Raw genomic sequence first — 9,972 nt, 5'->3', positions numbered from 1 at the left:
ATATAGCAATGATCAACAACCAACTTAACAGAGCTTCAATAATAAATAAAAAAAGAATGTGGAAATATTGCACAATCCAGGTGTGCAAAGCTCTTAGAGACTTACGAAAGACTCACAGCTGTAATCGCTACCAAAGGTGATTCTAACACGTATTGACTCAGGGGTGGGAATATTCATGTAAATGAGATACTGTAGATAGATGAGATACAGCTCTGTCCCAACTGCTGTATGGTCAACCTGCTGTATGGTCAACCTGCTGTATGGTCAACCTGCTGTATGGAATGTTGACGATGCGCTCGAGCAAGCAGGCTGCCTGCGTGCAGAGCTCTACTACTGCGCAGCAGGCATAGATTCCAATCCAAGTTTTAGCTGGAACTGATATGCCTACCTCTTATTTAGCTACTGAAATTAAAATAAAATTACTGCACACATTATGTTAATTGCTTAAAAGCTTCAAGGGAAAATATAAAAGTCATATTTTTATGGTCAAATTCAGGTGCAATCATTTTTGACTAATTACTTATGGACATAAATTAGATAAAAATTGGGTTTTGTAAATCCTGGTGGATTGTAGTATGATATTGTAATACAAGACATAGGCCTACGTGTTATTTGTTAAATTCTGAAAACACATTTAGTTAGTCATAATAGAACTTCAGAACAGCATTCAGTGGAACAGAAGAAAATGTGCAGCACAATAAACTGCAATTAGCTAACACAGATAAAAGATTACAATTAGAAGCCAACAGCAAGCTACCAGATATCATTAATTAAACAACCATTATTTCATTGTACTGCAGTTTTACTGCATTTTAAAGGCAGTGCATTTTTGTAAATGTATCCTGTATTATTGTGCATGTTTATCTTACATGCTGGTAGCCTAGAACAAATGTTATGGAAGTGAATGTGCACTTTTCAGTTGGGTGGACTGCAACTACGAAAAACACTGCCATAGCAGTGGTCCTCTGTATGCTCAATTGGTAGAGCACGGCGCTTGTAACGCCAGGGTAGTGGGTTCGATCACCGGGACCACCCATACGTAAAAATGTATGCACACATGACTGTAAGTCGCTTTGGATAAAAGCGTCTGCTAAATGGCATATTATTATTATTATTATTATTGTTATTATTATTATTATTATATAGCCTGTAATAAAATCAAGCCAGCTGTTGTTTGCCAAGTGCTGAATCATGCAAACCCTTCCGAAAAATAACATTACTCCAATTTTAATAATTGTAATGGTTCTAGTGTCTTATATGCAATGGGTGCTAGGCCCACAAACACTATGCACATGTTTATATTGATTGATGTATATTCATTGAACAGCATTTATATAACTGATCAGTAGTTCAATCAGATTTTAACAAAAAAACATATATCAACCAAAATAAGATCTGTTTGTGATCTGCTTATAAGACGTCCAGACCAGATTTCAACCATTTATTTTGTGTGGTTTATGTTAAAGTGTGAATGCACCTGAACAATTTGGTTCAGCTGCATTAGCCTGGGCAATAGGCTAGGCTACACACAATGATGTCACAGTTAGACAACCTTTTTTGTCACAAAACAATTCACATGTTCATGTAATTACTTAGCTGTGAATGCTCTTGCATATGTTGAGTCTTGACAATGTTTGCAACATTGTCACGATCGTCAGGGAGAGAAGTAGACCAATGCGCAGCGTGTTGAGCGAACATGTTTACTTTATTAAAATAAAGCACGAACAAAACAACAAACGACTCGTAACGTCCACGGTGACAATGACCGAACACGGAACAAAAACCCACAAACACAAAGTGAAACACAGACAGTTTAAATATGGCTCCCAATCAGAGACAACCAGCCAACAGCTGACACTCGTTGCCTCTGATTGGGAGTCACTCAGGCAAAACATAGAAATAGACGAACTAGAACCCCCAACATAGAAATACACCACATAGAACAAACACACCCTGGCTCAACAACTAGAGTCCCATAGCCAGGGTGTGAAAGTACCCCCCCCTAAAGGCGCGGACTGCGACCGCGCCTCAAAAAGAGCAAAACAGGGGAGGGCTGGGTGGGCATACCTCCTCGGCGGCGGTTCTGGCTCCGGGCTTGCCCACCACCCTCCAACAAACCCCCCATAGCGCCCCTGGTCCGGTCTGGCCCCGCTGGCTGGAGCTGGACTGGACGTAGCAGGAGCGGTTAGCTTCAACTCCGTAGTGGAGCCGTTGAGCGGTACCTGGTTAGGCACCGGTGACCCAGGCACGGGTTGTGCCGGACAGACGACGCGCACCCCTGGCTTGGTGTGTGAGGCAGGAAAGGACCGGACCTGGCTGACGATGCGCACCCCTGGCTTGGTGCGTGGAGCAGCAACAGGCCGGACCGGGCTGACGATACGCACCCCTGACTTGGTGCGTGGAGCCGGAACGGGCCTCACCGGACTGACGACTCGCACCCCTGGCTTGGTGCGTGGATCAGCAACGGGCCGGACCGGGCTGACGATGCGCACCCCTGGCTTGGTGCGTGGAGCCGGAACGGGCCTCACCGGACTGACGACTCGCACCCCTGGCTTGGTGCGAGTGGCAGGAACGGGCTGGACCAGGCTGACGACTCGCACCCCTGGCTTGGTGCGAGTAGCAGTAACGGGCTGGACCAGGCTGACGACTCGCACCCCTGGCTTGGTGCGAGTGGCAGGAACAGGCCGGGCCGGGCTGGCGACGCGCACCGGAGACTTGGTGCGAGTGGCAGGAACAGGCCGGGCCGGGCTGGCGACGCGCACCGTAGACTTGGTGCGAGTGGCAGGAACAGGCCGGGCCGGGCTGGCGACGCGCACCGTAGGCTTGGTGCGTGGAGCAGGGACAGGCCGGGCTGGGCTGGCGACGCACACCGTAGGCTTGGTGCGTGGAGCAGGGACAGACCGGACTGGGCTGGCGACGCACACCGTAGGCTTGGTGCGTGGAGCAGGGACAGGCCGGGCTGGGCTGGCGACGCACACCGTAGGCTTGGTGCGTGGAGCAGGGACAGGCCGGGCTGGGCTGGCGACGCACACCGTAGGCTTGGTGCGTGGAGCAGGGACAGGCCGGGCTGGGCTGGCGACGCACACCGTAGGCTTGGTGCGTGGAGCAGGGACAGGCAGGCCTGTGCTGGCGACGCACACCGTAGGTTTGGTGCGAGGGGCAGGAACAGGCCGGGCCGGGCTGGCGACGCACACCGTAGGCTTGGTGCGAGGGACAGGAACAGGCCGGGCTGGGCTGGCGACGTGCACCGTACACCTAGTGCGGGAAGCAGGAACGGGCCGGACCGGACTGGTGACGCACACCACTTGCTTGGTGTGAGGAGCGGGACTGGGTTTCATCATAACCCCCCGCTCCCTCAGCTGCCTACCGAGTTCCTCTCGCCGTGCCTCATTTCTCACCCTTTCCCTTATCGCCTCCAAATGCTCCATCCTCTGCCACACTACCTCCTGCTCCCTCTGCGCCAGTAGCCCCCTTAACCTGGTGGCCTCCTCACCTAATCGCCCTGTGGCAGCCTCTTGCTGCCTAGTCGCCCCTGCCGTGTGCCCCCCCCTAAAAATTTTTTGGGGTTGCCTCTCGACCGTCCGACGTTGACACTGCTTACGCCGTTGCTCCTCTCTCCGTCGCCTCTCAACTGTCTCACTCCATGGCCGGCGATCCATCCCGGCCAGGATCTCCTCCCAGGTCCAGGACCCTTTCCCGTCCAATATCTCCTCCCATGTCCAGGCTGCCTGCTCCTGGACACGCTGCTTGGTCCTGGTATGGTGGGTTTTTCTGTCACGATCGTCAGGGAGAGACCAATGCGCAGCGTGTTGAACGAACATGTTTACTTTATTTAATTAAAGTGCACACACGAAACAACAAAACAAGAAACGACTCGTGAAGTCCACGGTGACAATGACCGAACACAGAACAAAAACCCACAAACACAAAGTGAAACACAGACAGTTTAAATATGGCTCCCAATCAGAGACAACCAGCCAACAGCTGACACTCGTTGCCTCTGATTGGGAGTCACTCAGGCAAAACATAGAAATAGACGAACTAGAACCCCCAACATAGAAATACACCACATAGAACAAACACACCCTGGCTCAACAACAAGAGTCCCATAGCCAGGGTGTGACAAACATGTCTACCAAATGATGTTACAATCTGAATATTTGTGACTGATTTATATGCATTTATGTGCCACACCCACGTGAATATTTTATTGATCAATAGTGGCCATGTTGTTTTAGGTACTAGTCTGGGAATATTGCTTTGAGAGAGCTTTGTCCTTAAATGCCACATATACATTTTCGTGCAGATCCGTCATTCGGTGCCAGAGGAGTAGCGTTTTAAGTGTTTTTCACAAAATTCAAAATGGTGGAAAATCCATCACGGCGGACCTTATGGGTCCGGAGGCAAATATGTTCCTCGTGAGGAGAGGGATTTATGTACTGGATGTCATGACTTTAGGTCAAACGGAGTGAGGGGAGTGAGTTTTCAAAGTTTGCATTTTCAATTGCTTGTTATAGTGCCCCTAACTGGCCAATCAGTGTAATTTTGTAAATGCCAGATCTCTATGACAGGTTTCGTCAAAATCGGGCCAGTGCTGTCTGATATTGTGTCATCCACAGTCTCCTTCCCGATTTGATCGTGGGGAACAATAAATATAGCCCAGTAAAAATAGAGCACTATCACCACCTACTGGTGCAATGCATTTTCTCACAATTAATCTACCAAAGAGAACATAACGCCTTACTACATAGACCTATGAACAACCAAGCACCTCCTGACTATTGGGGGTTGTACATTATAGGGTGATTGTACTTCTACAGATCTATCTTTGTCTTAAGTATTTATTGGCAAGCAATCAGCTTCAAGTCACCTCTCCAGCCTACATTATAATAGAGAGTATTGTGTGGCACTTCCTGTTGCTGCAACATCATATTGTTAGTTGGCTGAGAAGACCTGTTAGCCCTGACCACAATGATACTTTGTGTGGTGTGTGTGTGTGTGTATGTGTGTGTCTGTGTGTGAGTGAGAGAGAGAGAGAGAGAGTCAGAGAGACAGAGAGAGAGAGAGAGAGAGAGAACATGAATACACATACAGTGCATTTGGAAAGTATTCAGACCCTTTCCCTTTTTCCACATTTTGTTAAGTTACAGCCTTATCCTAAAATTGATTAAATTATTTTTTCCCCTCATCAATCTACACACAATACCCCATAATGACAAAGCAAAAACAGGTCTTTAGAAATGTTAGCAAATGTATTAAAAATAAGAAACAGAAATACCTTATTTACATAAGTATTCAGACCCTTTGCTATGAGACTCGAAATTGAGCTCAGGTGCATCCTGTTTCCATTGATCATCCTTTAGATGTTTCTACAACTTGATTGGAGTTCACCTGTGGTAAATTCAATTGATTGGACATGATTTGGAAAGGCACACACCTGTCTATATAAGGTCCAACAGTTGACAGTGCATGTCAGAGCAAAAACCAAGCCATGAGGTCGAAGGAATTGTCCGTAGAGCTCCGAGACAGGATTGTGTCGAGGCACAGATCTGGGGAAGGGTACCAAAACATGTCTGCAGCATTGAAGGTCCCCAAGAACACGGGGGCCTCCATCATTCTTAAATGAAAGAAGTTTGGAACCACCAAGACTCTTGCTAGAGCTGCCTGCCCGGCCAAACTGAGAAATCGGGGGAGAAGGGCCTTTGTCAGGGAGGTGACCAATAACCTGATGGTCACTCTGACAGAGCTCCAGAGTTCCTCTGTGGAGATGGGATAACCTTCCAGAAGGACAGCCATCTCTGCAGCACTCCACCAATCAGGCCATTATGGTAGAGTGGCCAGACGTAAGCCACTCCTCAGTGAAAGGCACATGACAGCCCACTTGGAGTTTGCCAAAAGGCACCTAAAGGACTCTCAGACCATGAGAAACAAGATTATCTGGTCTGATGAAACCAAGATTGAAGTCTTTGGCCTGAATGCCAAGCGTCACGTCTAGAGGAAACCTGGCACCATCCCTACGGTGAAGCATGGTGGTGGCAGCATCATGATGTGGGGATGTTTTTCAGCGGCAGGGACTGGGAAACTGGTCAGGATCGAGGGAAAGATGAACGGAGCAAAGTACAGAGAGATCCTTGATGAAAACCTGCTCCAACGCGCTCAGGACCTCAGAGTGGGGCAAATGTTCACCTTCTAACAGGACAATGACCCAAAGCACACAGCCAAGACAATGCAGGAGAGGCTTCGGGACAAGTCTCTGAATGTCCTTGAGTGGTCCAGCCAGAGCCCAGACTAGAACCCGATTGAACATCTCTGGAGAGACCTGAAAATAGCTGTGAAGCAACGCTCCCCATCCAACCTGACAGAGCTTGAGAGGATCTGCAGAGAAGAATGGGAGAAACTCCCCAAATACAGGTGTGCCAAGCTTGTAGCGTCATACCCAAGAAGACTCGAGGCTGTAATCGCTGCCAAAGGTGCTTCAACAAAGTACTGAGTAAAGGGTCTGAATACTTATGTAAATGTGATATTTCAGTAATATTGTTATTTGCAAATTTGCAACGATTTCAAAAACCCTGTTTTGCTTTGTCATTATGTGTAGATTGATGAGGATAAAAAAAAAATATCCATTTTAGAATAAGGCTGGAACGTAACAAAATGTGGAAAAAGTCAAGGAGTCTGAATACTTTCCGAATGCACTGTATAGGAAACATTGATTGTGTCTATGTGTCTGTCTGTGAGACTGTAAACTAGCCTAATTCTTGAAATGTGTACCGGCCAATATGGATGTGAAGATTTTCTTGATTCCTCAGAGAGAGAGAGAGGGTCACGGTAATGTGGATCATGTAGGCCACTTTACCACTGGCTGTTACTGGAAGTCAAAGGACATTGATGGAAAATGGGTCATGATGCACAAGCATACACTACCAGTCAAATGTTTGGACACACCTACTTATTCAAGGGTTTTTCTTTATTTTTACTATTTTTTACATTGTAAAATAATAGTGAAGACATCAAAACTATGAAATAACACATATGGAATCATGTAGTAATCAAAAAAGTGTTAAACAAATATAGGTTATATTTGAGATTCTTCAAATAGCCACCCTTTGCCTTGATGACAGCTTTGCACAGTCTTGGCATTCTCTCAACCAGCTTCATGAGGTAGTCACCTGGAATACATTTCAATTAACAGGTGTGCCTTCTTAAAAGTTAATTTGTGGAATTTCTTTCCTTCTTAATGCGTTTGAGCCAATCAGTTGTGTTGTGACAAGGTAGGGGGGGGGGGGTATACAGAAGATAGCCCTATTTGGTAAAAGACCAAGTCCATATTATGACAAGAACAGCTCAAATAAGCTAAGAGAAATGACAGTCCATCATTACTTTAAGACATGAAGGTCAGTCAATACGGAACATTTCAAGAACTTTGAACGTTTCTTCAAGTGCAGTCGCAAAAACTATCAAGCGCTATGATGAAACTGGCTCTCATGAGGACACCCAAAGGAAAGGAAGACCCAGAGTTACCGCTACTGCAGCAGGGGATAAGTTCATTAGAGTTACCAGCCTCAGATATTTCCAGCCCAAATAAATGCTTCACAGAGTTCAAGTAACAGACACATCTCAACATCAACTGTTCAGAGGAGACTGTGTGAATCAGGCCTTCATGGTCGAATTGCTGCACAAAGAAACCACTACTAAAGGACACCAACAAGAAGAAGAGACTTGCTTGGGCCAAGACACACGAACAATGGACATTAGACCGGTGGAAATGTGTCCTTTGGTCTGGAGTCCAAATTTGAGATTTTTGGTTCCAACCGTCGTGTCTTTGTGAGACACAGTGTGGGTGAATGGATGATCTCCGCATGTGTATTTCCCAACATAAAGCATGGAGGAGGAGGTGTTATTGTGTGGGGGTGCTTTGCTGGCCACACTGTCTGTGATTTATTTAGAATTCAAGGCACACTTATCCAGCATGGCTACCACAGCATTCTGCAGCGATACACCATCCCATCTGGTTTGGGCTTAGTGGGACTATCATTTGTTTTTCAACAGGACAATGACCCAATACACCTCCAGACTGTGTAAGGGCTATTTTACCAAGAAGGAGAGTGATGGAGTGCTGCATCAGATAACCTGGCCTCCACAATCCCCCGACCTCAACCAAATTTAGATGGTTTGGGATGATTTGGACCGCAGAGTGAAGGAAAAGCAGCCAACAAGTGCTCAGCATATGTGGGAACTCCTTCAAGACTGTTGGAAAAGCATTCCAGGTGAAGATGGTTGAGAGAATGCCATGGGTGTGCAAAGCTGTCATCAAGGCAAAGGATGGCTATTTGAATATATTTTGATTTGTTTAACACTTTTTTGGTTACTACATGATTCCATATGTGTTATTTCATAGTTTTGATGTCATCACTATTATTCTACAATGTAGAAAATAGCAAGAAATAACAAAAAAATCCTTGAGTGAGTAGGTGTTTCCAGACTTTTGACTGGTACTGTATGTCAGCTATGGCATTGTGAAATTATTTTTAATAAGGATTGTTACCAGAGGGTTTTGTTTTTGTACAATGTCTCAGTTTTACTTTGAACTTTTTGACTTCTCAAGTAATGACAAACAGTACATCAATGACACTTCTGACAGTGAAACCCACAGGCAGCAAGTGTAATACAATAAGAAAATAACCTGAACATTTTTTTATAATCTAATTCAGAGTACTTTACAGACACTTAGAAGGATACGACAAGACACTTTCACTTCCCGGCAAAATTACTCAACACAGCCAAATTACACAGAATTTTAAAAAACACACTCACAAAACAAAAGAGATTATGATCCATTGATAAAATATGATTTTCTCTGAAACCAGGATGGGAAACCACCTGAATTGTAGCGCTTCTGATGGTGTGGGTGAAATATGACTAGATTGAATTGGGCTTAGGCCTAGATCTAGAGTATGAAGTATGCTGTAAACGCCCCCGACCTCAGCTACATTCTCTGTCTGTCCCCACACACTAAAGCCACAACAAAGTATTTCACACCATCATTTGCCATGGCTCTGGGTTCTCTTTTCATGAGTCATGGTCATTACGGTAACCCTGGCATCCACTATTTTACTGGATCTTATCATCTGCCTAATGTAATAGTGTTAATTAATTTGGTTTAAAGATGCACTATGCAGAATTCACTCCACCATTTCCTGGTTGCTAAAATTCTAACAGTTCACCTAATTTCAGTTTCTGTGACAAAACAAGCAAGAATAGTGTAGATAATCATTGTACCATCTAAACCGATGTGAAATATATTTTCCATGTTTGAAGCTGGTGTATAAAACAGAAAGTAAAAGACGCAAAAACGAAACTTAAGAACGGGAAGCATAGAAATAGTGCACATAGAACAGATCTACCGCTTCTTAGACTAGCTTTCAATGAGAATGACAGATATATAACACACATTTCTATGTGAATTTGGTTAGGTCGCCCAAAAAGTTACAAATTGCAGCTTTAATCAATACAGTGCCTTCAGAAAGTATTCAAACCCCTTGACTTATTCCACATTTTGTTGTGTTACAGCCTGAATTCAAAATTGATAACATTTATTTTTATTTTTGTCTCACCCATCTACACACATTATCCCATAATAAAAAAAGTGAAAACATATTTTTAGGGATTTATGCTAATTTATTGAAAATGAAACATATCTCATTTACATACACTATATGACCAGAAGTATGTGGACACCTGCTCGTCTCATTCCAAAATCATGGGCATTAATATGGAGTTGGTCCCCCCTTTGCTGCCATAACAGCCTCCACTCTTCTGGGAAGGCTTTCCACTAGATGTTGAAACATTGTTGCGGGGACTTGCTTCCATTCAGCCACAAGAGCATTAGTGATGCCGGGCACTGATGTTGGGCGATTAGGCCTGGCTCGCAGTCGGCATTCCAATTAATCCCAAAGGTGTTCAATGGGGTTGTGG

The sequence above is a fragment of the Coregonus lavaretus genome (assembly GCF_964263955.1).
Source record: "Coregonus lavaretus genome assembly, chromosome: 19".
Classification (NCBI taxonomy): domain Eukaryota; kingdom Metazoa; phylum Chordata; class Actinopteri; order Salmoniformes; family Salmonidae; genus Coregonus; species Coregonus lavaretus.
The sequence above is the reverse complement of the archived record's forward strand: the minus strand, read 5'-3'. Positions refer to the sequence as shown.